General features: G+C 38.5%; 1 protein-coding gene across 6 annotated transcripts in view; it reads left to right on the top strand.

The window, feature by feature from the left end:
• Positions 1-23,736, top strand: part of LPAR1 (lysophosphatidic acid receptor 1) — a 159,277-nt gene that overhangs the window by 29,344 nt on the left and 106,197 nt on the right. The window lies entirely within an intron of this gene.

The following is a 23,736-nucleotide window of genomic DNA, read 5'->3' as shown; positions in this document are numbered from 1 at the left end:
TTTTAAAATATAAAAGTACTAGAGTATATATTGCTTTGTAGGGTTTTTTTGTGGTTTGGCTTCTTTTAACTTAGAAATGTATCAAATATTTTTTGTCAATAAATGCACTATTAAGTTTGTTTTGGTGTGAATTTCTTCTTATTGATCTTGCTGTTTCCTGTATCTGAGGATTCATGTCTACCACCAGTTCTGGTTCATTTTTGTCCATTATTTCTTTAAATAACACTTCTGTTCTGACAGTTCTGTGGTTCTGGATCTCCATTTAGATGATTATGAGACCTTTTCAGTATCATTCCTGCCTCTGAACCTCACTTTCTAATTCTCATCTCTGTGTCTCTGTCCTCCATTCTGTGTAATATTTTTTTTTTTGTAGTAACAGTCTCATTTACTGATTTTCTCATCAGTTGCACTTAATCAGGTAGTTATCTCACACAGTGAGCTATGGTTTTCATTTCTAGAAACTCTGTTTGAATCTTTTTCAAATTCATGTGGTCTTGAAAAATGTACCATTCCTTTACTCTATCCTCTTTTATTGTTAAACATACTAAACATTTTACTTTTATGGTCTGTATCTGATAATTCCATTATCTGTAGACTTTGTAGGTCTGATTCTGCTATTTGTTGTTTTTGATGACTCTGGTATGTGCTGACTTGCTTCCTCATGTGTTCTGTGATTTTTTTTTTTTTTTTGGATGTGAGCTCATGTTTCTAGGAAGTTTTCCTCTAGTAATTCTTTGAGAACTTAAAGTGAAATACAGAGAACTTGTATTTGCTTCTACTGATGCCTTAAGGGCACTATCAACTCATGTCCACATCAGTTTAAATACCCCGGTTGAGTTTTTTGGGTGGCCACAGCAGTTGTATGAGTTCAGGCCCCCAGTGTATTAGGGGCAAATGTCTGGATAGGAATTCTCAGAGGAGGCACCTTCCTGCTTAGATCCAAATCTGAGACAGTCATGTTTCTTTATCCTCTCCCTGTGTGACGTGGGTCAGTACTTTTCCCCCTTGTTCACCTGTTGAGGGTGGGATATCCCAGCTTTTTGATCTGACTTCCTCTTTCCACTTGATTTCTGCTTGTAAAAGTCAAAACTAGAGGTCATGTGGGATTGGGATATAACTGGTTGCTAGGTTATGTGTTCTTTTACCTTGACATAATTTGGCTTCTCAGGAGGTTCATTACTTTTTTGGCCAACTTGGCTAAGCATTTAAAAAGGTAAGTAGGGATGTGTGTGTGTGTGTGTGTGTGTGTGTGTGTGTACGTTTACATATGTGTTCATACACCCGGCAGTTTTAGGTGTTTTTGTACTGGGAGGGTTTTCAGGGTATTTTGTCCTCAGTATTCCTGGAAAGTAAGTCTACAGTATGACTTTTTAATAGTAGGGCATAATTCATCCTCTGATTACATTTTTATTTACTTAAATAATCCTCTTCCTTGGGACCTTAAGGTTGCTTTCAGTTTTTGTTGCAAAGGATATCCTCATATAGATATCTTAGCATAGATGGCTGATTATTTCCTCAAGATAAATATCTTGGAGCAAAATTGCTAGGTCAAAGGGTATGCTTGTTTGGTTTTTAATAGATATTGCCAGAGTCATCCTGAAGTATGAGGAGAACTGTCCCACATTGAAACTCCTGAACACAACACTTGAAAGTGCCATACTTCATTAACCACTGAGTGTTATAAATTTAAACAAATCATCAATGTATCGGGGGAGATGACATTTTATTTTTAAAATTCAGATTTCTTTGATCATTGGAGAGGTTAAGCACAACTTTTTCTTAGCATTGAATGTTTGTATTTCTCATGAATTTCCAGTTCATCTTTACATGCTCATGAGTAGTTTTTTTTATTCATTTAAATTATATACTTAATATATATACAATTCTTCTTTTTAAAACTTTTGAGATATTAATAGCTTTTCATATAATGTAAGACATTTTTCCAGTGTGCATTTCTTTATTCTTAAATATAAAGAGGCTTTAAATGTTTAGATAGTCACCTTTATCAGTCTTTTAGGCTTTTTGCTTTGGCATTATGCTAAGATAGCCTCCCCTACTCTAGGATTATAAAAATGTTTATTATGTTTTCCCTTAGGTCTGTTAAGGCTTTGTTTTTCATAGAAAATGTGTTTGTTTATGTAATGTGAAGATCTGTCTCTCACTTTATACCACTGTGGATTTCTTATTCAAGCTGGTTTGCCTGTGTTCCTGTTTGGAGGTATGATTTAGAGAAAGCCAAATCATTTGGGAATTTCTTCATGTTGAGGCTGTAACTTTTGAAAATGGAATTGGCATGATATAGAATTGGTATGATACTGAATTGGGAATGTAGATGTTTATGCAGGCAATGGTGAACTCCAAATCCATGATGAAAAAAGCAGGTGAGTGTGTTAAGGAAGAAAGAACGAGTTAAGGGCTGTGGTAAAGAAGAAGGTTAACTATAGGGCTTAACCATCACAGGGTCATCTTCCCACCCATCTATGTGTGTTTTCTGTTGTCCTGATTGCTATTGGAAAAAGAATGTGTGGGATGGACCAGAAAGGCTCTTGCATTGAAAAAGCTAGGAAGACTTTTATTACCCACACTTTGTTTCTTGTGTGAAATGGCTTTTTGTATGCAGTGGATGCTCAATCAGTATTTGTTGCATGAATGAATGAATGGAGATTCCCTGGTTAGGAAATAGAGCTGTGTTTAAATACTGTGTATTTTGGGGTAAACCAATTTTTTGGTTCATTTTTCATTTCTAGTGGTTCCTTGTCTGCCTTCATTTCTCCTTTTGTCCAACAAGCCTTTTATGAGGACTGTCTCTATGCCAGACACACTGAACATTAGGATAAAAAGATAATTATGGTGCTGACTTTGTCCTCAAGGAGCTCAGAGTCCAGTAATTGTCTCACAAGTGAATAGAGTTTAGTGTGATGAATGCTGTCTCTTATGTGCAAGGTGCAGAGGGGATGGCATATAGGAAGGCACGAGCAACGCACTGCTGCTGCTGATGTGTGTGTTAGGGGGTGACTTAGGAAGGAGACTTCTGAGACTTGGTAATGAAAGACTGAAGAATAAAGGAGAGTTCACCTTGTGGATAGGCGGTGGAAGAGGGCATTCTGATCGTGAAAATAGAATATGAGAAGACATGAAATAATGTGGTGTTTTCCAGGAACTCCAGGTGGTTTGGTTGGGAGGTAATGGAAGACTTGCTCAGGCATGAGGCAGAGGCCAGACCTCTTGTGGGGTGTTCCAAGGAGTCTGAAGTTTGCCTCTTCTCTGTTTCAATTGTTGTTAACAATTGAAAGGATTTCCACAGTTTTTTATTTTTTGTTTTTTGTTTTGTTTCCAGTTAGATCGTTATGGGAGGTTAAATTGGAGAGATACAGAGAAGTGAATTCAGATTAGAGATAGAGACCCTTGCAGTTGTCCCAGGGAGATGACCTGAACTAAGTGACAGTGGCGTCTGGAGGAGAAAGAATGGATTTGAATTTATTGAAAAGTGTAGTCAACAGGATTTAGTGACATGCTCAGCGTAGGAAAATAAGTTTGGTCTGGGGTAGTTTTGAATTGGGGGTTTTTAAATTATAGACAGGTCAATTGGAGTGTGGGAGAATGTTCTGGAATGGGGCTGCATATTTAAGAACCAAGAGCCTGCAAGTGTCTTTGGGATCCATTGGCATGAATAAGATGGCCTAGCGAGAGTGAGCAGAAATAGAAAAGGGTGAAACAAAGGACTCGGGGTGGGGGGGGGGTGGTGCACCAACATTTCCGGATCCTTCGAGGAAGAAGATGCTGCAAACAGGCCTGAGAGAACCAGCACACAGTTGGATAAGAATCAAAGGAGCATGGTGTCATGAGTAGGGCAAGTTTTAAAAGACACTGATTAACAATGTAAAATGCCACTAAAGAGTCAAGTAGTCAAGGACAGAGAAATGTGCTTATTTAGAGGAAAAGGATCTTTTCTCAAAATTTTGAGCAGTGAGGGCAGAAACCATGGTACATCTTACAAGGATGCAAAAGCAGTGAGCACAGGCTGTTCATTCAATATTCTTGGCCTTGAAAAGAGAGAGCGGATGTGGGAGGGGCAAGGAGCTGGGGAAGAGGAAGGGGTAGTAGTTGGGGTCAAGGAGTATTTCTTTCTGTATTCTTTTTTAAATGGGAATCATAGCATGTTTTCATTCTGAGGGCTGGGAACTGAGGAGAGAACAAAGCTGAAGGTAGAGAGAGGGAATAATTGAATGAAGCCAACTTTAGTTCTAAACTAGACATGGCCAACTGGGGACAAGAATGGGTGGGGGAAATGTCTTACAAAGTCAGTGTTGGCCAGAATTGGTGACTGGTACTATCATTGGAAGATACAGGTTTTCCAGGCAAGCATTTCACAAATGTTTATGGGCCCAAAAACTCTGGTAGCTGTCTATTGGGTGTATGCTACAGCCTTAATTATGTCTTTATGGAAAAATTAGCTGGGTGTTTTCCCCTAAGTCTGAATAGTTGGGATAACCTTTATTGGATCATTAATATGTCTTTGATACTACTAACAGTATAAGAATATTACATGTCCCTTGGAACAATGTTCAAAGGTATATATAAGTAAATTCAGTTACTTCTGGATTATTGCTGCCCAGCCTAATTCTGGTTTCCCTTGCATTCTTGTTTCTGTTGAGCCACAAGGACCTGAAGTACAGCCAAAGGTTTTGGGGGATGATCTCTGTGATACGTGGCTCCAGTGTCTTGCCTGCACTTCTGTGAAGACTCGTTTATTTTTCGTGCTCCAGCTCCGTGGGATGGTGCTCTTGGGAAGGAAGGAAGCTCCTAACCCCACCAAGTTGCATGGGTGCCTGGATGCTGCTGCCCATTCTATGCTTGTTGCCACCACTTTTTAGTTACTGCACCCCAAATAATTGTTCCCCTTACTCCAGCCCCCTGAAACAGAAGGAAGTTTTCTTTTCAAGTAGGAAAACTTTTTAAGGCATTTTCAGAGATGCCTGCGTGTTTATAACTCTTTAAGTGCCAAAGATAGCCTTTCTTTTTCAATTTGTGGTACCTTCCATTAAGCAAATTACATTAGGTTTCCCCAGAGGATAAGCTCTGGGATGATTTGTGTGCCACCATGCTGGCCTCACTCTTGCCAGCCTTTTTCTTAACAAGCACTTGTGTGCACCTGTAAGCTCTCTCCTACCTTGGTGTGTTCTGGGTTGCCTACTAAGATCCAGGGATTGAGGCAGCCATAGTCTGTCCTTCTCTGTTTTGAGAATGGATGTCTGTGGTTTAAATACTTTCCTATTGAACCACAGGATTTAGGGATTTCCATTCTAAATGACCTGGATTCCTAGAGTTCCTGATCTGGGTATGCAAATTAGCCTTCTTATAACCAGCACTTCTTTATTTTAAAGAGATGTCGCACACCCCTACTACTTTAGAGTTTGGATGGACCACATATTTCTAGAGCCTGTCCTTTGTATTCCTCTTTTACTGATAGTTTTAATTTCTTTGTTCTTTTAGCCTTGGCGAGAAAAATCCTATCTCTATTTGTGGCTTTAGATCCCCTGGTTTATCTAACTTTGATTAGTGATGAGAATGCCTTCCTATCTAGCTCTCAGAAGACAGTGGATATTGCTTTACAATCAGCCTCAGTATTCCCCACCCATTTTTTTTTTTACAGTTTAATTTTTTTAATTGAGATAGAATTGACATATATTAGTTTCAGGTGTACAACATAATGGTTCAATATATGTATAATGATATAGTTTACATTCTTTTTGCCTTTTTTTGCTTTTCAGCCAACTTAAAAATTTTTTTAATAACACGTCCTTTTATTTATTTATTTAATTTTTATTTTATATTGGAGTATAGTTGATTTACAATGTTGTGTTAGTTTCAGGTGTACAGCAAAGTGATTCAGTTATGCATATACGTATATACATTCTTTTTCCGATTCTTTTCCCATATAGTTTATTACAGAATATTGAGTAGAGTTCCTTGTGTCCTTGTTGATTATCTATTTTATATATAGTAGTGTGTATATGTTAATCCCAAACTCCTAATTTATCCCTCCCCCCTACTTTTACCCTTTGGTAACCATAAGTTTGTTTTTTTTTTTTTTAAGGATTTTCTTATTTATTTATTTATTTATTTATTTATTTATTTTTGGCTGTGTTGGGTCTTCGGTTCGTGCGAGGGCTTTCTCCAGTTGCGGCAAGCGGGGGCCACTCTTCATCGCGGTGCGGGGACCGCTCTTCATCGCGGTGCGCGGGCCTCTCTCTATCGCGGCCCCTCCCGTCGCGGGGCACAGGCTCCAGACGCGCAGGCTCAGCAATTGTGGCTCATGGGCCCAGCCGCTCCGCGGCATGTGGGATCCTCCCAGACCAGGGCTCGAACCCGTGTCCCCTGCATTAGCAGGCAGACTCTCAACCACTGCGCCACCAGGGAAGCCCCCATAAGTTTGTTTTTGAAGTCTGTGAGCCTGTTTCTCTTTTGCAAGTAAGTTCATTTGTATCTTTTTTTAGATTCTGTCCCCACCCATTGTTAGTTCACATCATGTGACACTTTTCCTGATTTTAAAAGATAAATTCTTTCTGAAATATGTTCTTACTTGTTTCTGGTTTTGTGTGGTTAACTTTGACACACAATGAGTACTGACTGGTAAAATTAACTGCTTATTTTACCTTACATTAACTACAATACATATACATATTACCCTGATTTACTGTTTAGTGTGCAGAGTGAGGTGGCTTAGAAATAAGTTTGAAAATTTATTTCTCAAGGGAATTTTCTGTGGAAAATATAATAGATGAATATGTAATTAGAACTCTGTTCCTTTTAAAGGAACATAGGACAGCTTAGCGCTTCCATGTGTTTGATTTTAACGTATTAAAAGTTAGAAAACATGATGAACAAGAAGGGTTAATTCTGAGCTTATTATAACTACTTGTCTTAATGTTTACATTGTTCTAGATGCATTTCGTTAGATTTCATGCTGACTCCAAAATGACAGAACTCTCTGGAGACCCCATTTTGTAGAATGATGCTTCTTCCATTTTCATTGAAACGTGACAAAACTTTTTTCCACTTCACAGTTTTTGTGGACAGTATGCCAGCACTGCCCAATAGAAACTTTTAGAGATGGAAATGTTCTATTGTTGCACTGTCCACATATGGCAAGTGACTATCATATTGGACAGTGCAGGCCTTGTCTTTGGAGTTAAAAGCATCCCTCATTTGCTAGCTGTGTAGCTCCTAACTTGTGTCAGAGAGCTTATTCTTCTGGGCAGACACAGCTGCACAGCGAGGCACACAACTGGGCAAGTGGTCCAGCGCTTGCTGGATTCCAGCCCTGCCTCTCCCACTGAGTCACATGCCCTTGTGCAGTGACAGGGACCATCCCCCCCCGACTACCCCTAGGCTCTGCACCTTGACTGCTAAAACAGGAGAAAACCCTGGCCCCATTTCGCCAAGAAGTCTCCCCAGTCAAACTGGGGCCCATTCTTTCCTGAGTTACAAATCAATGCTGAGAGGCTTGGCTATTGAAAAGGAAAATTGTCGTGTTAGAATTCTTCCTCTACCCAGATCTTTTAGAACTGGATTTCTGTTCTCCCGTATTCAGGAGGCCACGAACAAGCCAGTGGATTATTTATTGTACTTACTGATTGATGAAAAAACTTCTTAGCACAGAACTTCTCAAAGTGATGGGAGAAAGGGATAATAGTGGATCGCCGGCTGGTCGAAAGCAGAGCTGCATGGTATGGAGCTGGTCCATGCTGTTCTCTTTGGTCCCCACCCCTTTTTCTGGAAAATGAGATAGAGTGGGGGAGGTCTGACCCTTCTAACTTACTTCTCCCTGTTCGTTTTCAGCAAGCAAAGCATTCATTGGACACTGTTTTAAATTCAGCTCCACCTTCACCTCACTTAATAGATATTACACTGCACTTAGTGTGTATTATTCCCAGGTTCTTATAAATGGCTGGCTGCTCTTCTTGGTTTCAGAGCCAATTTTGAGTTTTTGCCTTTTTGTCTTTATGTGTATTTTAACTGCAAATTGGGTGGGGACAGTCAGGGAATTTGGGCTAATGTCATCTTTATTAAGAAGTCAGTTTATGACCATTTACAGTATGAGTTATTTAATCATAGCTTTTGATTGTAAGGAAATGCCTCTGGTTGAACTGGCTGATCTCAAAGATTTTGGACGTTAATGTTTCTTAAGAGGATTGACACAGCCGCACTGAGTCACGTGGTGTATAGGAATTACCTTTTGACAGATCAAATTCCATTTCCAAATGATATAAAACCTATCTGTGTCCACATCCCTCTGCCTTCTTTCAAATTTATAATTTAAGAGCTTAAAAAAAACCTCTGTATGAGTTAGATATTGCCTTTCCAGTAGAGCTATAATATGATCTTACGCTCATGAACAGGAAATGAATTTAAGAAACCTCAGATGTGTTGTCCAGTCCTTTTTTAAAGGAGAGCTTGCTGTAGACTTCGTCAGAACTAAAGCTGTTGCTTTTGGCAGACACCCTTCACCATTCAGGTGGAGACATTAAATAGCTCCACTCCACAGGCCACTTCGTAAGGTGTGGTGGGTACACTGCAGCTCTTTTATTCTTATGGACACACACTGGGATCAAGTCCTGCTCAAAAACAACTTGTTCTTAGCAGCTTCGCTAAGTGCGTTTTTAAAAAAGTGTCCAAGGTTTATGAATGGTTCTACCTGCCCTGCATTTTTCTGTGGTGTTTCAGTTAAAGTCTTTACTGAATAATCCAAAAGCTCCTTCCTGAGAAAATTCCTGGCTATCCTCATCATTGAATAGGTGAAATGACCCTCAATTTGGATTATAATCTAATTTATTTTTTTTGTTAAAGAAAATTCCAAATGCCTGGTATCAAAAGCACGTGAGGGGACTTCCCTGGTGGTCCAGTGGTAAAGAATCCCCTTCCAGTGCAGGTGGATGTGGGTTCAATCCCTGGTGTGGGAACTAAGATCCCATGTGCTGCAGGGCAACTAAGCCCGGGCACCACAACTACTGCGCTCACACGCCTCAATGAGAGAGGCTGCGTGCCACAAACTGCAGAGCCCACAGGCTCTGGAGCCCGTGCGCCACAATGAAGAACCTGCGCTGCAACGAAAGATCCTGCGTGACTCAACGAAGATCCCACATGCCGCAGCTAAGACCTGACGCAGCCAAAAAAAGAAGGGGGGGGGAGGGAGGGAGGGGGAAGGGGAGGGAGGGGGAGAGGGGGAGGGGAGGGAGGGGGAGAGGGGGAGGGGAGGGAGGGGGAGAGGGGGAGGGGAGGGAGGGGGAGGGGGGAGGGAATGAAAAGAAAACAACACATGAAAGCGGTTTTTGGTTAATAGTACTCACTGCTTACACTTCAGACACTTATCAGAGACTTCAGTCTTGAATTATCTACTTTCCAGTCCTATCAAATGCCATTTGAGGCAACCGGTATATTAAATGGACAGTCCAGTGAGTGGTTCCCAAAGTGTGGTCCTGGGACCCACAGCACTAGCATCACTTGAGAACCCGTTAGTAAGTGCAAATTCTCAGGCTCATCCCAGACCTACTGCATCAGAAACTCAGGGGGTGGAGCCCAACCATTGATGTTGGAACAAGTCCTCCAGTGAATTCTGGAGGCTGCATGCTACAGTTTGAGAATTACTGGTCTTATGCAGGAGTTAACACATCTGGCTTTCAGCCTAGGCTCACTTTGAACAGTTGTTAAAATACCGATTCTTGGTTCCCACCTGTACAGAGTCTGATTCAGTAGGCCTCAGGTAGGGCCCAGGAATCAGTGTTTTTATATTCTGTGGCAAAGCCTGCTTTGGGAACCTTTGCTCTCACTTTGTGTCATATTACATTAGTCAGTAGCTTTACGTGAAGAATACAGTACTTTGGTTCCTATGTAAATGTCCTTGTAGAACTCTGATTTAAGACAATGGCATGTGATCAGAGGTTGCTTCAGAATTACTTAAGGAGACTTTAAAAATACCGGAGACTGGGTTCTACTATATCAAGAGGTCTGGTTAGGGGTGAGAAGTATTTGTTTTTGTGTATGTTTTGTGTTTAAGTTCATGGGTGAAATGCCCATGTATTTTTGTCTTCGGATTTCATTGAGAATTGATAGAAGAAATCATCATATTAATACTTCTGTGTATTTTGTTCTGTATGAGAACTGTTACTAGTATTTAGTAGAAGAGAATTGTCCCTCTCTCCTGATAGTTAATGTGCAACTCTTCTTTTTTCTTTTGCTTTGGTTAACAGCTCAGAGTGAAAGTTTGCACAAAATTTTGAAATAATCTATTTCCATTGCCCACTTCAGTCCATGACTCTTATTCTTTTTTCCCCAGTTTGAGATATTATTGACATATCGTGTAAGCATAAGGTGTACAACATGATGATCAGATACACATATAGATTGCAAAATGATTACTACAATAAGGTTAGGTAACACATCCATCATCTCAAAAAATCAGCTTTTTTAGGGGTTGGAGATAACATTTAAGATCTACTTTCAACAACTTTCAAGTATATAATATAGTATATTAATTATCATCTGTACATTAGATGCTATACATTAGATCTCCAGAACTTATTCATCTTATAGCTAGAAGTTTGTACCCTTTGACCAATATCTCCCCATTTCCCCCACCCCCTAGCCACTGATAACCACTATTCTACTATTTCTATGAGTTCGCTTTTTTTAATTTTAAAATTTTTTTAGTGGAATTTCCATTTTATTCCCATTTTTTTTAGTTTTTAAAATAACAGCTTTATTGAGCTATAAATCATATACCATAAAATTTACCCCTTAAAAATGTATGTTTCAGTGGTTTTTAGTATATTTACAGAGATGTGCAGCCATCACCATCATCTAATTTTAGACCATTTTCATTATCACAAAAGAAACTGCATGCCCAATAGCAGTCAACTCCCATTTTCCCCTCCCACCAGCCCCTGACGACTGCTAATCTGTATCTATGGATTTGCCTATTCTGGGTGAGTTTGCTTTTTTTAGATTTCATACATAAGTGAGATCTTATAGTATTTCGTTTTTTTCTTTCTGACTTATTTCACTTTGCATAATGCATTCTAGGTTCATCTATGTTGTGGCAAATGGCAGGATTTCTTTCTCTTTTATGGTTGAATAATATTCCATTGTATATATGTTATACATATACACCATATTTTCTTTATCCATTTATCCATTGATACACACTTAGGTTGTTTCCGTGTCTTGGTTATTGTAAATACTGCTGCAGGGAACATGGGGGTACGGTTATCTCTTTGAGATAGTGATTTTATTTCCTTTGGATATATACCCAGAAGTAAGATTGGTGGATCATATGGTAGTTCTATTTTTAATTTTTTGAGGAAACTTCATACTGTTTTCTGTAGTGGCTGAACCAATTTACATTCCCGTCAACAGTGTACAAGGCTTCTTTTTTCTCCACAGTGTTGCCAACACTTGTCTCTTTTTGATAATAGCTATTCTAAGGGGTGTGAGTTGATATATCATAGTGGTTTTGATTTGTATTTTTCTGATGATTAGTGGTGAACATTTTTCATATACGTGTTGGCTATTTGCATGCCTTCTGTTGAAAATGTCTATTCAAGGCCTTTGCCCATTGTTAATTGAATTGTTTGTTGTTTTGCTATTGTTGTATGGGTTCCTTATATATTTTGAATATTAACCCCTGATCCAGATAGATGGTTTGCAACTTTTTCTCCCATTCCATGGATTGCCTTTTCATTTTGTTGATGGTTTCATTCGTTATGCAAAAGTTTTTAGTTTGATGTAGTCCCACTTGTTTTTGCTTTTACTGTTTGTGCTTTTGGTGCTATATCTAAACTATCATTGCCAAGACCAATGTCTAGGAACTTCTTCCCTATGTTTTTTTCTAGTAGTTTTATAGTTTTGGGTCTTTGCTTGTTTGTACATACAATATCATATCATTTGCAAATATTTTTCTTTATCCATTCATCTGTTGATGGATACTTGGTTTGCTTCCACATCTTAGCTATTGTAAATAGTGCTGCTATGAACAGTGGGGTGCATGTATCTTTTCAAATTAGTGTTTTCATTTTTGCTACAAATATACCCAGGAGTGGAATTGCTAGATCATATGGTAGTTCTGTTGTTAGCTTTCTGAGGAACCTCCATACTGTTTTCTACAGTGGCTGCACCAGTTTACATTCCCACCAACAGTTGTACAAGAGTTCCCTTTTCTCTGCATCTTCACCAACATTTGTTATTTGTATTTTGATGATAGCCATTCTGACAAGTATGAGGTGATATCTCGTTGTTTTGATTTGTATTTCTCTAGTAATTAACGATGTTGAGCATCTTTTCATGTGCCTGTTCACCATCTGTATGTCTTCTTTGGAAAAATGTCTCTTCAGGTCTTCTGCCCATTTTTTGATTGGGTTGTTTGTTTTTTGATATTGAGCTGTATGAACTGTTTATGTATTTTGGACATTAACCCCTTATTGGTAGTATCATTTACAAATATTTTCTCCTATTCTGTAGGTTGTCTTTTTTTTTTGTCAGTGGTTTCCTTTGCTGTACAAAAGCATTTAAGTTTAATTAGGTCCCATAGATAATAGACTGGTGGTTGCCAAGGAGGGCGGGGAGGTTGGGAGAGGGTTGGATTGGGAGTTTGGGATTAGCAGATGCAAACTGGTATATATAGAATGGGTAAACAACAAGGTACTACTGTATAACACAGGGAACTATATTCAATATCCTGTGATAAACCATGATGGAAAAGAATATGAAAAAGAATGTATATATATGTATAACTGAGTCACTTTGCTGTACAGCAGTAATTAACACAACATTGTAATTCAACTATACTTCAATAAAAAATAAATTAAAAAAAGAAAAGTTTAAATTAGATCCCATTTGTTTAGTCTTTTATTTCTTTTGCCTTAGGAAATGGATCCAAAAATTATTGCTAGGATTTATGTCAAACAGTGTTCTGTCTATATTCTCCTCTAGGCATTTTATGGTTTCAGGGCTTACATTTAGGTCTTTAATCCATTTTGAGTTTATTTTTGTATATGGTGTGAGGAAATGTTCTTATTATTGTATTGTTGTCAGTTTATCCCTTTATGTTTGTTAGTATTTGCTTTATATGTGTAGGTGCTTTTGCATTGGGTGCATATATATTAATGAGTGTAATATCCTCTTCCTGTACTGATCTCTTATACAATCACCTTCTTTGTCTTTTGTTATAGCCTTTGTTTTAAAGTCTGTTTTATCTGATATGAGTTTTGCTGTCCTTGCTTTATTGTCATTTATGTTTGCCTGCAACATCTTTTTCCATTACTGCACTTTCAGTCCATATACGTCTTTAGCCCCGAAGTGAGTCTCTTGTAGGCAGCATGTAGAAGGGTCTTGTTTTTTTTTTTTTTTAATAAATTTATTTATTTATTTTTGGCTGTGTTGGGTCTTCATTGCTGCGTGTGGGCTTTTCTCTAGTTGTGGCGAGTGGGGGCTACTTTTCGTTGCAGTGTGCGGGCTTCTCATTGCGGTGGCTTCTCCTGTTGCGGAGCATGGGCTCTAGGCACGTGGGCTTCAGTAGTTGTGGCACGCAGGCTCAGTAGTTGTGGCTTGCAGGCTCTAGAGCGCAGGCTTAGTAGTTGTGGCACATGGGCTTAGTTGCTCTGCTGCATGTGGGATCTTCCCGGACCAGGGCTTGAACCCATGTCTCCTGCATTGACAGGCAGATTCTTAACCACTGTGCCACCAGGGAAGCCCGGCTCTTGTTTTTTTATTCAGTTAGCTGCCCTATGTCTTTTGATTGGCGTATTTAGTCCATTGACATTTAAAGTAATTATTGATAGGTATGTACTTATTGCCATTTTAGTGCTTGTTTTCCAGTTGTGTTTGTAGTTCTTCTCTGTTCATTTTAAATTCTTTTTGGTTTTTTTTTCTCTTGTAGTTTGATGGTTTGCTTTACTAGTATGTTTGTGTTCCTTCCTTTTTGGTTTTTATATATCTATTGTAGATTTTTGATTTGTGGTTACCATGATGTTCATATATGTTGACCTGTAACTATATCTACTTGCTTTAAACTGGTAGTCATTTAAGTTCAAGCACATTCTAAGAGATCTACATTTTTTTTTACTCCGCTCCCCCAATTTTGTGTTTTTGATGTCCTATTTTACGTCTTCATGCTTGTCCTTTTACTGTTTATTCCAATTATAGTTGCTTTTACAGTTTTTTTGTCTTTTAATCCATGTACTGGCTTATTTATGTGGTTGATTCTTAATCCTTACCATATATTTGCCTCTTCTAGTGGGGTTTTCCCTTTCCTGTGGATTCTTTCTTTTCCATTTAGAGAAGACACATCAACATTTCTTTTAGGGTAGGTTTAGTATTAATGAACTCTTCTAGTTTTTGCTTCTCTGAGAAGTTCTTTATCTCTCCTTCTATTCTAAATGATAATCTTGTTGGGTACAGTGTTCCAGGTTTCAAGTTTTTCCCTTTCAGTGCTTTGAATATGTTATGCCACTTCCATCTGGCCTGCAAATTTTCTGCAGAGAAATCAGCTGATAGCCTTATGGGGATTCCCTTGTATATGACTCTTTTTTTTTTTTTTTTCTCTTGCTGCCTTTAGAATTCTCTCTTTAACTTTTGCCATTTTAATTATGATATGTCCTGGTATGGGTCTGTTTCGGTTCATCTTGTTTTGGACCCTCTGTGCTTCCCATACCTGGATATCATTTTCCTTCTTCAGGTTTGGGAAGTTTTCAGCCATAATTGCCTCAAATACATTTTTTGATCCCCTTCTCTCTCTTCTTTTTCTGGAACCCCTATAATGTGAATGTTGGAACACTTAATGTTATCCCAGAGATCTCTTAAATTGCTTTCATTTTAAAAATTTTGTTTTTCTTTCTGACTTTCTGATTGGGTGGTTTCCATTATTCCATCCTCCAGATCACTTATGCATTCTTCTGTATCACTTAGTCTGCTATTCATTCCTTCTAGTGTGTTTTTTATTTCAGTTATTGAATCATTAATTTCTGATTGGGTCTTTTTTATATATTCTAGTTCCTTGTTCAGTGTTTAAGTCAATTCTTTTTCCTAATTCAGTTAATGTTTTTGTTAGCAGTGTTTTGAATTATTTATCTGGTAAATTGTTTATTTCTATTTCATTATTTTTTCAGGGGTTTTCTTTTCCTCTTTCAATTGAGTAGTTCCTCTGCCTTTTCATTTTGCTAAACTTTCTCTGCCTCTATGAATTTAGATAAAACAGTTACCTATTGTGGTCTTGAAGGGGTGTGCTTATGTGGGAGCATCCCTATACAGACTGCTTTTAGCCATTGCCTTTGGTGGGAGTGCTGGGTTTGACATGGATGCCATTCCCATCTTTCCTTAGGGTGTGCTGGCAGCTTTCACCTTGGTGGGGGCGGGGGTGCTGGAGATGGAGGGGCTAGAGCTGGAGCCAGGTGTGAGGTGGGACTTCCTTTCTGCTGCTCAGTGGCTGTCACTGCCCTGTCAGGGTGGGGGGTCTGATCCCAAGTTGCTGGGGCAGAAGCCCTGAGGGTCGAGCTCATGTTGGCTCTGTTCCCTTTAAGTGTGTGTTTTCCCTTCTCCCTTCACTGGGACTTTGCCCCAGAAGAGGGAAGTGCTGAAGCAAGTGGGGCCTGTGCATAGACAGAGGTCTAATGTGTTTCCTCCGTAGGTGGCTGTGGCTCTGCTCAGACACAGCCTCAGGTGTGAGCCCCCTTTGTCTCTCATAGCCGATCATTCTCCCCTTCCTTTACCACCCCTGCCCTGTTGTGGAACTACTCCACAGGGCTGGTGGGAACCTGCGTGGATTCTCAAGGAGTGTTGGAGAGTTAGCTGTGGTAGGGGGACACCATCAGAGATCTGGGCAGCTCCTGGGGCACTACCTAGATAAGCACATTGCTCACGCATGCTGCTTATGAGTGGAGTCCAGTCTTCTCCAGCCTTTCTGTCTGACTCAGTGGTCTTCCAACTAGCCAAGGGGGTTGTCTCCACTGCGTCGGACCCCAGGACTAGGATGCCCAGTCTCTGGCTTGACCTGCTGACTCCCCAGGGCAGGTGTCCACTTGTGTAATCTCCCTTTTTCTCTGGGTCCCTTCCCAGGGGCACAGGTCCCAAGCTGATTGCTTTTCTTCCCTTCCTACTTTACTACTTTTGTATCTTTCTTACAGCCTTGGATGTATAGGAGTTCTTCTGCCAGTTTCCAGGTTTCAGTGAGAATTTTTCCACATGTAGATGTATGTTTGATGTGTTTGTGGGAGATGATGAGCTCTACGTCCTTTTACTCGGCCGTCTTGATCTTGTTCCCCATACTGTTTTGATTATTATAGCTTTGTAATGAAGCTTGAAATCAGGAATTGTGATGCTTCAAGCTTTATTCTTCTTTCTCAGGATTGCTTTGGCTATGTGGGATCTTTGATGGTTCCATATCAATTTAGGATTGTTTGTTCTATTTCTGTGAAAAATGCCATTGGAATTTTGATTTGGATTGCATTGAATCTATAGATAGCTTTGGGTAGTATGGATATTGTAACAATGTTCTTCTGATCCATGAGCACAAGATATCTTTCGATTTATTTGTATCTTCAGTTTTTCTCATCAGTCTCTTGTAATTTTCAGTGTACAGATCTTTTACTTCCTTTGTTAAATTTATTCCTAAGAATTTTATTGTTTTAGATGCTATTGTAAATGGGATTGTCTTTCTTTATTTTTCAGGTATTCATTTTTAGAGTATAAAAACACAACAGATTTTTGTATGTTTATATCTTGCAACTTTACTGTATTAGTTTATTACACCTAGCAGTTTTTTGGTGGAATCTTTAGGATTTTATATAGTTAAGATCGCATCATCTGCAGGCAACTTTACTGCTTCCTTTTGATTTGGATACCTTTTATTTTTATTGTCTAATTGCTCTGGTTAGGACTTCCAGGTCTATGTTGAATAGGAGTGGTAAGAGTGGGCATCCTTGTCTTGTTCCTGATCTTGGTGGGAAAAATCTCACCCTTTTACCATTGAGTATGATATTAGCTGTCAGTTTGTCATATATAGCCTTTATTATGTTGAGGTACGTTCCTGCTATACCCAGTTTGTTTTGAGTTTTTATCATGACTGTATGTTGAATTTGTCAAATGCTTTTTCTGCATCTATTAAGAGGATCATATGATTTTTATCCTTTACTCTGTTAATGTGGTATATTACATTAATGGATTTTTATTATGTTGACCCATTCTTATATCCTAGAGATAAATCCCACTTCATCATGGTGTCTCATCCTTTTAACATGGTGTTGAATTTGGTTTGCTAGAATTTTGTTGAGAATTTTTGCATCTGTATTCATCAGGGATATTGGCCTGTAGTTTTCTTTTCTTGTAGTGTCCTTATTTGGCTTTGGTATCAGGGTATGCTGGTCTTGTAAAATGAGTTTGGGAGTGTTCCCTCCTCTTCAGCTTTTTTGGGAGAGTTTGAGAAAGATTGGTATTAATTCTTCTTTAAGTGTTTGATAGAATTCACCAGTGAAACCTTCTGGTCCTAGTCTTTCCTTGTTGGGAGGTTTTGCTTTTTCAGTCTCCTTACTCATTATTGGTCTGTTCAATTTTTCTATTTCTTTATGATTCTGTTCTGGTGGATTGTATGTTTCTAGGAATTTATCCATTTCTTCTAGATCATCCAATTTGTTGGCTTATAAGTGTTCATAGTCATGACTCTTGTTCTTTTATAACCTCTTGTAACCTGGCTGAAACTTGTTTGGAGATAAATGGGGTCCAGAAAATAAGTAAATGATGGAATATCTGCCTCTGCTTTGAAACGAGCTTCTTGTTTGGAGAAACTTTCCCAGCTCTTGGTCAGTATTTCTTTGTCTCCTCCATTTGATGGATGCACTACAGTTATCGCCTGGCTGTGAAAGAGTTAATATTTGCCATTACCAGGCACTGACATAGTCAGTAGGGGAAGTCTGGCTCATTTTGTTTCAAAATACACCATACCTCAAATAAGTACAAACAGCTGCAATGTGGGATTGGGGCCAAAAGAAATCCATGTGGTGCTCTGAGCTCCAACTGAGAGGAGTTCATGTAACATGGACCTGAGATCAGGCTCCAAAACGAAACCATCAGGTCCCAGCAGGAGGAGAGTCCTTGCTTGTCATCCTGGTCACCTCCACAGCCACCACCCAAAGAAACTGGTGTGGTTCGAGGTGACCTTTTCCTTTTCCCTCTGGACCCACTTCTCTGCAGCAGGTTTAACACTACATTCAGTTTCTTGGAGCCCAGAACTACAGTAGTGTAAAATGGAGACATCTTGGAACACAAAGCATTTATAGATATGTTGCCTGCTTATTTTATTTCCATGACTTGGCCTGAAATAGCAATCACACTAAGTCCGACCCTCCAGCACACTCCTTTTCAAGCCCCAGTTTCAAGCCCCAGTTCTTGGTCAAGTAGAAACTGCTGCAGCTGAGTCTGTTTGGTTGTTTCCTCATCTTCCAGATTTTTTAGGTAATATCAGTTTAGCAAAGCCTTTTTTTTTTTTCTGATCCCTTTTATAACCAGAATTTCATTTATCATGTTATAATGCCTTATCTTCTCTTTGGAGTGGCCATATAATCCCTTTCACACTAGTGAGAAATTTTCTGTATGACACTCTTCATTCTCCACATATTTGGATTTCCCCCTGTGATCTTCTGGACATGCAGGACAGCATCTTTCAGGCTGATGGTTAGATGGTTAGAAGTCTTTAAAGTGGCACCTAACAGCTGTTTTTAGGTCTCCACTTGGTTTTTAGGTCACATCTCAGGCAGAGGGACTTGTGACTACTTTGTGGTTTTATTATCTCCTCACAGTTTAAAAAAGGCTTCTTTTTCCTGTCTATATTCTGCTGCTTTTGTGATAAACAGCTTCAACAACAATTGAAAAAGATACCAGATACCCACTGTTACATTGAAAACCCTTTCATAAAAGGAAAACAGGAGTTTGAATACCATTCACTTGAAAGTTAGGGAGGAGCCCTTTTTTTGTTTATTTGTTATCATGGTTACTGAATTATTGTGAACAGAGAAGAGTCATTTGATTCCCTTTGCTTCACATTCCTGATTTCTTCCACAGGGTGATATGTTTGAAATGTTGCTCACAGAATTGTTGCATTAATGAATGAGGCCATCCTTTCCTTGTTGACCTCTCAAGTGGGCAAAAGCATGTATGTGAATTCTCAGGAAAACTACAGTCTTCACGTATCTTCAACCCAGCTGGGAATAACTCATTCTCCAGCACAATACTAGTTTTCTTTAGATTTCCCTCTATTACCTACTGTTTTAAAGAGATATTGCCAAGAAGGACTTCACTGAAGAAAAGTGATATCTATTGTAGCAGGAAAGGAAATGAAATTTCATTTTTTTCCCCCATGGTGAATTAGATACTAGGGTTGTATTCAACAGGTTTAATTTTTTTTCCCCCCCCTTAAAACTTTGGGCAGGATCTATAAGTCTAGATTTAGGATGTACACTGATTTTTTTTTTTTTTAAAGCTGTTATCTCCGACTTAATTAGAAGTTAGTGAAGGAAACAAGGTTTCTTATTTGGCTCTTGAACTCTGAAAATAAACAAAAATTTCATATTTTTGAATAGCACACTGTGGGCCAAACAACATCTGGAAAAGATTATTCTCACTAGTTGGCAGAAGAAATTTCATAATCCACCGTCTCAAAGAACATGGTACCTTGTCACATTTTCCGTATATCTGGGAAACAGAAGACATTCTTAGGACCACATTTGTGGGGTATCTGCCCTTTTCTTTGTTCTGCATTGAATATAAATGTGTCTCTCTAATACTATAGTATTTCTTTAGCTTTTGGAAATACAGCAAAACTTGGTGGCATGATGCTGCCTGCACTGTTTACTGTGGTCCAGATTTCTCCTTTTTCAAAAGACCTATTTGACTTTCGGCAACATGCCTCTTATACTCTGCCATTTGTCTGAGACGTCTTTTCCTGTCTTCTCTAAAATCAGGCACATGTGTGTCTGGGATAGTCATGTAATTTGTAACAGTAACAGTAACTTCTAATTAGATTAAAATTTTTTTTCTTTAAATTCAGTTTCTTCTTGTGCACGTCTATTCTTATGGTTAGTAGTGACACAGGAACACTCTTCCAATTAAACACATTTTATTTTAGATCATGGGGCTTCTCCTCCTCCCCATGCTCCTCCCTTCCTCCTCCCCCACTCCTCCTTTCTCAAACTTACAGAAAAGTTGCAAGTGCAGTACAAAAATGCAAAGAACCTTTTATCTTGCCAAGTCAATTAGGAATGAATTACTGACATGATGTCCTAACACCCTCAAGTACTTTATAATGTATTTCCTAAAAACAAGGGCATTCTTCCACATAGTCACAAAACAATCATCAGAGTTCAGAAATTAACATCATTATTATACTATCGGCTAATATTCAAATCCATTTAAGTTTTCCCCAGTTGTCTCAATAATACCCTTTATAGCGAAGGATTCATTTCAGAATCTTGCATTGTGTTACTTGGTCATGTCTCTTGTTAGTCTCTTTTAACATGGGGACAGTTTCTCAGTTTTTTTTCTTTTATGACCTTGATCTTTTAAAGATTATAGGATGGTTATTTTGTAGAATGTTCTTCAATTTGGGTTTGACCCTTTTTTTTTTTTTTAATTAAACTCAGATTTTGAAACTTTGACAGGAATATCACAAAAGTGATGCCATAGTCTTTTCATTGCATCCTATCAGGTGGCACACAATGTGTATTTGTCCCAATTTCTGGTGATGTTTACTTTGATCACTTGATGAAGGTAGTGTCTTCCAGACTTCTCCACTGTAAAGTTACTGTTTTTCCTTTGTAAGTAATAAGAATTTTGTGGGAAAGTATTTGAGTCTATGTAAATATCCTATTTCTTGTCAAACTTTTATTAGTTAATTTATATTATAATGAACTCATAGATTCCTATTTTATTCAAAGGGTTATAAATCTGTTCTGTCATTTATTTTGAATCTCAAAAATGTCCATTTGAGGCCAGGGAGGGGCCCTTTAAGCTAATTTCCTTGTCTTTTTAACCTCTTCGTAATTCTTTGAGTGCTCTCTTTCTTTCGGGCACAAGAAGATGTTCCAAGTCATTGTATACTTCCTGGCTACAGCTCTGGACTCAGGTGTTTCTCCAAAGAGCCTGGTTCCTTTCAGTAGAGAATGGTATTTAGAGACCAAGATCTAAGTGCTAGGGTACTCATAGTTATTGGGGTGCCACTACTCCCAGGCCTCTGACTTGCATACACACACATATACACCCCACCACACACACTCTTAAACCTCTATTTTTATTTCTATAGCTCTTGAAAACCATGAGTCTGTATCTCTCTCTCCTCCTCTGCTGGATGCCCCTTTACCTTTTATGCTCTGACAAGTGCTCTCAGCTGCCTTCCCGTGGGGACATCCTCCTTACCTCATTTGGCCTCTGACACTTGGCATTGGGCTGCCCTTGCGTTGTTACAAATATATGTATATATTATAGTTAGTGCTCAGATTTTCTTATAAGCCAGTGTTTTCCTTTCAAGGAAAATATTCTTTAAATATTGTATTTTAAAAATCTGTATCATAGCATTTTTCTTTATTATAAGACATGCTTTGTATTAATATTTTTTATCGAGGACGTATATATAAGTGCACATATTTTTTTTTTAAATTATTTATTTATTTATTTATTTATTTATTTATTTATTTATTTTTGACTGTGCTGGGTCTTCGGTTCGTGCGAGGGCTTTCTCTAGTTGCGGCAAGTGGGGGCCACTCTCCATCGCGGTGCGGGGACCGCTCCTCATCGCGGTGCGCGGGCCTTTCACTATCGCGGCCCCTCCCGCTGCGGGGCACAGGCTCCAGACGCGCAGGCTCAGCAGCTGTGGCTCACTGGCCCAGCCGCTCCGCGGCATGCGGGATCTTCCCAGACCAGGGCTCGAACCCGTGTCTCCTGCCTTAGCAGGCAGATTCTCAACCACTGCGCCACCAGGGAAGCCCTAAGTGCACATATTTAAAATGTACAATTTGATTTGTTTTGACGTCTGTATATACTCTTGAAATCATCACCACCATCAAGATAATGAACATATCTACCACCCCTCAAATTTTCTCCTGTCCCTTTGAAGTCCTTCCTTCTGTTACTTTACCCGCCCCTCATATTTTCTGGCAATTACTGATCTGCTTTTGGTCACTATACATTAGTTTGCTTTTTCTATAGTTTTATATAAATGGAATCATGCAGCTAATGCTGTGTTTTGTTTGACTTCTTTCACTCAGTGTAATTATTCTGAGATTGGTACATGCTTTTGTGTCTATAACTAGTTCATTTCTTTTTATTGTTGAGTAGTAATTCCACTGTATGGACGTTACAGCAATTTGTTTATCTATTTGTTTGTGAATTGACATCTGAGCTGTTTCCAGTTTTTGGCTATTAAAGATAAAGCTACTATAAACATTTGTGCTCAAGTCTTTGTGCTGACATGCTTTCTTTACTCTTGAGTAAATACCTAGGAGTGAAATGGCTTGATGGGATAGTAAGTGCATATTTAATTTTAAAAAAACCTGCCAAATTATTTTCCAAATTGATCCTATCTTCCATTCCCATAGCAGTGTGTGAGAGTTGCAGTTGATTCATATTCTCACCAACACTTGGTATGGTCAGTCTTTTTAATTTTGGTTATTCTATTGATATGTAGTGGTATTTCATTGTGGTTTTAATTTGTTTCTTCCTAATTGTTCTTCTGTGCTTATTTGCTGCCTGTATATTATCTTTGGTGAAGTGTCTAAATCTTTTGCCCAGTTTAAAAAGTGAGTTTGGTTTCTTACTGAATATTGAGATTTTAAAAAATACATGTTGGATACAAGTCCTTTATTAGACATGATTTGAAAGTATTTTCACCCAGTTTGTGGCTTGTTTTTTAAATTTACTTCGTGTCTTTTGAAGAGCAGAAGAAGTTTTGATGAAGACAAGTGTTTCAGTTTGTTTTTTTATGGATCATGCTTTTGATATCTTACCTAAGAAAAATTTGCCTGACCCAACTCCGCAGAGATGTTCTCCTAGCAGTTTTATATCAATAGTCCTAGGTTTTACGTTTAGGTCTATGAGCTAATTTAAGATTAATTTAAGTTAGTTTTTGTGGTTTGAATTATGAAGCAAAGTTGTTTTTTGTTTTGTATTCAAATATCCAATAGTTCAGCACAATTTGTTGGAAAGGCTCTTCTTTCTCCACTGCATGGCCTACTTACCTTTGTCAAAAATTAGTTGTTTATATAAGTATAGGTCTACTCAACTTTCTATTATGTTCCATTAATCTATTTGTCTTTCTTTAGGCCCATACCACACTATCTTTATTCTTTATATCCTTTAATGTCTATGGAGTCAGTAGTGACCACCCCTCTTTTGTTTCTGCCATTAAAAATTTGCATCATCTTTTTTTCCTAACCAGTTTGGTTAGAGGGTTAGCAATTGTATTGATTTTCTCAAAGAAACAGCTTTTGGGTTTATTGCTTTTATTTTCTGCTATTATAATATTATTGTTATCTGCTGTTATTCACTGTTTCCTTTTTTCCTGCTTACTTTGGGTTTAATTAGATCATCTTTTTCTGGTTTCTGATGGTCATTTATTTGAGACTTCTTTTCTACTATAAATGTTTAATGCTATCATTTTCCTCTTTGATACTGCTTTAGTGGCACCCCATAAATACTGATGCT

Source organism: Balaenoptera acutorostrata, chromosome 6, assembly GCF_949987535.1.
Source record: "Balaenoptera acutorostrata chromosome 6, mBalAcu1.1, whole genome shotgun sequence".
In the NCBI taxonomy this organism is placed as follows: domain Eukaryota; kingdom Metazoa; phylum Chordata; class Mammalia; order Artiodactyla; family Balaenopteridae; genus Balaenoptera; species Balaenoptera acutorostrata.
The sequence above is the reverse complement of the archived record's forward strand: the minus strand, read 5'-3'. Positions and strand labels throughout refer to the sequence as shown.